The 5,029-nt window shown below is 43.1% G+C and overlaps 1 protein-coding gene across 1 annotated transcript in view; it reads left to right on the top strand.

The window, feature by feature from the left end:
• The first annotated feature begins 1,845 nt into the window (after nt 1-1,845).
• TMEM198 (transmembrane protein 198) overlaps nt 1,846-5,029 on the top strand; it is a 24,045-nt gene continuing 20,861 nt past the window's right edge. The window contains exon 1 of the mRNA XM_075284568.1: nt 1,846-2,159. The gene's annotated coding sequence lies outside the window, so the exon portion shown is untranslated. The remainder of the gene's footprint in view (nt 2,160-5,029) is intronic.

The following is a 5,029-nucleotide window of genomic DNA, read 5'->3' as shown; positions in this document are numbered from 1 at the left end:
TGAGGTGCTAACTAGGATCCAAAAGAGTATCATAGGCTGGTGGCTGCGGTAAGAGGGGTGTAATCTAGTCAGGAGGACAAAGAATAGTCATGTGTTCATAGTTAGGGCTGCATGAGTGAGACTTGGCATAAGCTGCTAGCTGGGGTATCGAGGGGTACGAAGGTGTACGAGCTATTAGGAATTGGTAAAATATATATATTTACGGAATGTGCAGTAATGAGAAAGGGCATGAAATGCCAGGATACCAAGGGGTAAACAGGGGCATCAGCTGCTAACCAGGCGGGGGACCCAGGAGTTGGTTGGAGCTTTAGCAGTTTGTTTGCTGAAATTCCCAGGAGAGATCTGCTAAAATAACCAGAGGTAAGAGAGGGATCAACTGCAGGATAGCAAGAGGTGAGAGAGGGATCAACTGGTGGGATAGCAAGAGGTAAAAGAGGGATCAACTGGTGGGATAGCAAGAGGTAAAAGAGGGATCAACTGGTGGGATAGCAAGAGGTAAAAGAGGGATCAACTGGTGGGATAGCAAGAGGTAAAAGAGGGATCAACTGTGGGATAGCAAGAGGTAAGAGAGGGATCAACTGCGGGATAGCAAGAGGTAAAAGAGGGATCAACTGAAAGGATAGCAAGAGGTAAGAGAGGGATCAACTGAAAGGATAGCAAGAGGTAAGAGAGGGATCAACTGAAAGGATAGCAAGAGGTAAGAGAGGGATCAACTGAAAGGATAGCAAGAGGTAAAAGAGGGATCAACTGAAAGGATAGCAAGAGGTAAGAGAGGGATCAACTGAAAGGATAGCAAGAGGTAAGAGAGGGATCAACTGAAAGGATAGCAAGAGGTAAGAGAGGGATCAACTGAAAGGATAGCAAGAGGTAAAAGAGGGATCAACTGCGGGATAGTAAGAGGTAAGAGAGGGATCAACTGGCGGGATAGCAAGAGGTAAGAGAGGGATCAACTGCGGGATAGTAAGAGGTAAGAGAGGGATCAACTGCGGGATAGCAAAAGTTAAGAGAGGGATCAACTGTAGGATAGCAAGAGGTAAAAGAGGGATCAACTGCGGGATAGTAAAAAGTAAGAGAGGGATCAACTGAAAGAATAGCAAGAGGTAAGAGAGGGATCAACTGGCGGGATAGCAAGAGATAAGAGAGGGATCAACTGAAAGGATAGCAAGAGGTAAGAGAGGGATCTACTGGCGGGATAGCAAGAGATAAGAGAGGGATCAACTGAAAGGATAGCAAGAGGTAAGAGAGGGATCTACTGAAAGGATAGCAAGAGGTAAAAGAGGGATCTACTGCGGGATAGCAAGAGGTAAGAGATGGATCAACTGAAAGGATAGCAAGAGGTAAAAGAGGGATCAACTGCGGGATAGAAAGAGGTAAGAGAGGGATCAACTGAAAGGATAGCAAGAGGTAAAAGAGGGATCTACTGCGGGATAGCAAGAGGTAAAAGAGGGATCAACTGCGGGATAGTAAGAAGTAAGAGAGGGATCAACTGAAAGGATAGCAAAAGGTAAGAGAGGGATCAACTGAAAGGATAGCAAGAGGTAAAAGAGGGATCAACTGCGGGATAGCAAGAGGTAAGAGAGGGATCAACTGAAAGGATAGCAAGAGGTAAAATAGGTAATCTACTGACAGGACACCAAGAAATAAGACCGGGCATCAGCTACCAAGATACCTGGTGGTAAGAAAGGGCATCAGCTTTAAGGAGACCTGGCAGGGGTAAAGGAGGGCACAGACTTTTTGCTAAAAGACCAAAGAAAGTGCAAAAGGGAAGGCAGGAGGTGTGAGAGGCAGAGACAGCAGACACAGGGAGGGAAGGGTGAGGGGGAAAGGGAGGGGAGAAGGGGGGAGGTCTCTATTCACAAAGCCCCTCCAACCGCAGAGGGAGAAGGAAGGAGAGAATAGAGATGGGGACAAAGAGAAGAAGAGAGTGATGGCAGCAGAGAGGGGCACAGCCACATCCACCCTGCCGGCACCATGTACCAGAGACTGCAGGCAGATCTGTGACAGCCATTGACAGTGCATCCCAGCCTGCCAGCCCTCCGAGACCCCCTGGCTGCACCTTAGAGACTGCATCACATTCAATAGGATGAGAAGAGACTGCAACGAGACAGCCCACATCAAGAAAGAGACAGCAAGGGACCTAGTGACAGCTCCCCACCATGGTAAGTCTCCCAGGACACATCCCACGGATGTCACTCACCCCACCCTACCAGTCCCACCTGCCCCCTGGTATTACTAATCCAATCATTGCAACCCACCCCCTTGGCAGTGCCCACACCATGATGTGCCAGCTGGGCCTGGGAGGCAAATGGTTAAAATCTGCCCCTGATGCCAGGTCTGTGTGTTGGTGATCAGTGGCAGCAGCAGAGGGTGAGGTCTGCTGTGTGAGCGGGGGGCTACAGGGGGGCACAGGCCTCAGTGCCATGCTGGGTCTGATCTCTACATGGCCACCATGGATCAACACTTGGCAACACGGGGGAGTAGTAGTGCCCACAATGGTAGTGCTCGTAGAACAGGTGGAGACAGGAGTATACAACAGATACAGAGCTGTATACATGTAGCATTGTCTGGCAGAGTGTTGTATACATGTCGCATCATAATATATAGTCACAATGTCTGATTCAGGGCTGTATACATGTAGCATCATAAGATACAGTATATACACAGTATCTGATATGGGGCTGTATACATGTAACATCATAATATATATCCACAGTGTCTGATACAGGACTGTATACATGTAGCATCATAAGATATACTGTATACACAGTGTCTGATATAGTGCTGTACACATGTAGCATCATAATATATATCCACAGTGTCTGATACAGGGCTGTATACATGTAGCATCATAAGATATAGCCACAGTGTCTGATACAGGGTTGTACACATGTAGCATCATATAATATATTCAGAGTGTCTGATACGGGGCTGTATACATGTAGCATCATAAGATACAGTATATACACAGTGTCTGATACGGGGCTGTATACATGTAGCATTATAAAATATATACACAGTGTCTGATATAGTGATGTACACATGTAGCATCATAATATATATATCCACAGTGTCTGATACGGGGCTATATACATGTAGGATCATAAGATACAGTATATACACAGTGTCTGATACAGAGTTGTATACATGTAGCATCATATAATATATTCAGAGTGTCTAATACAGGGCTGTATACATGTAACATAGTAATATATAGCCACAGTGTCTGATACAGAGCTGTACACATGTCGCATCATAAAATATATATCCACAGTGCTGTATACATGTGGCATGATAAGCTATATACACAGTATCTGATACACAGCTGTATACACGTAGCAACATATAAAATATACACAGTGTCTGATACAGGGGTGCATACACGTAGCATCGTAATATATATCTACAGTGTCTGATACACAGCCGTATACATGTAGCATCATATAATATATCTACACAGTGTTTAATACAGTGCTGTATACATGTGACATCATAAGATATATATAACGCATCTGCTAACCTGTATACATGTGGTACCATAATATATATCAAGTGTCTGATACAGAGCTGTATGCATGTAGCATCATATAATATATCCATACAGTGTATGATACACAGCTGTATACATGTAGTATCATATAATATATACACAGAGTGTTTAATACAGTGCTGTATACTTGTGGCATCATATAATATATCCATACAGTGTCTGATACACAGCTTTATACATGGAGCATCATGTAATATATCTACAGAGTATCTGTTACAGTTCTATATACATGACTTGTATGTGTGTATACAGCAGACTGCTGGGTCATATGATCTGTGTATGTATATGATCTATGCTGACGGGGAGGGGAGTGCATGTTATTATGACTTTGCATAGGCTTATTATTTAATGTGTGATGTAAATATATACAGTGTCATATACATGGGATGTGTATACAGTGTCATATACATGGGATGTATGTATACAGTGTCATATACATGGGTTGTGTGTATACAGTGTAATGTACATGGGATGTGTGTATACAGTGTCATGTACATGGGATGTGCATACAGTGTAATGTACATGGGATGTGTGTATACAGTGTCATGTACATGGGATGTGTGTATACAGTGTAATGTACATGGGATGTGTGTATACAGTATCATATACATGGGATGTGTGTATACAGTGTAATGTACATGGGATGTGTGTATACAGTGTCATATACATGGGATGTGTGTATACAGTATCATATACATGGGATGTGTGTATACAGTGTCATATACATGGGATGTGTGTATACAGTGTCATATACATGGGATGTGTGTATACATGTCATATACTTGGGATGTGTGTATACAGTGTAAAGTACATGGGATGTTTGTATACAGTATCATATACATGGGATGTGTGTATACAGTGTCATATACATGGGATGTTTGTATACAGTATCATATACATGGGATGTGTGTATACAGTGTCATATACATGGGATGTGTGTATACAGTGTCATATACATGGGATGTGTGTATACAGTGTCATATACATGGGATGTGTGTATACATGTCATATACTTGGGATGTGTGTATACAGTGTAAAGTACATGGGATGTTTGTATACAGTATCATATACATGGGATGTGTGTATACAGTGTCATATACATGGGATGTGTGTATACAGTGTCATATACAGTACATAGGATCTATCCATTTCTCTCTCTTCTCTCTCTATCTATGCATTATATTAGTAGCCATGTAGGGTGCAGACAATGACCAGACAATCTTCCTCCTCAGATGCTTCAGATGTGAACTTTCCTCAAACCCTTCCCCCAGTGACTCTACCAGGTTTATATATAGTAGTTACACAGTGCGCGGCGTCTCCTAAACTCCTCATACGTGTTACTTATTCCATCAATTGTCTATAAATTACTAAATCCCTATATATCATACTAGCTTCTGCCCGCAACTTCATCTGCGGGTTGTTGTGGGCGATGAGCCGCTTATATTTAGTGAAATGCGGTTGGCGATGATCCGCCTGCGTCCG

The sequence above is a fragment of the Leptodactylus fuscus genome, chromosome 8 (genome assembly GCF_031893055.1).
Source record: "Leptodactylus fuscus isolate aLepFus1 chromosome 8, aLepFus1.hap2, whole genome shotgun sequence".
In the NCBI taxonomy this organism is placed as follows: domain Eukaryota; kingdom Metazoa; phylum Chordata; class Amphibia; order Anura; family Leptodactylidae; genus Leptodactylus; species Leptodactylus fuscus.
Note: the sequence above shows the minus strand (reverse complement) of the source record. Positions and strands in the feature narration are given on the sequence as shown.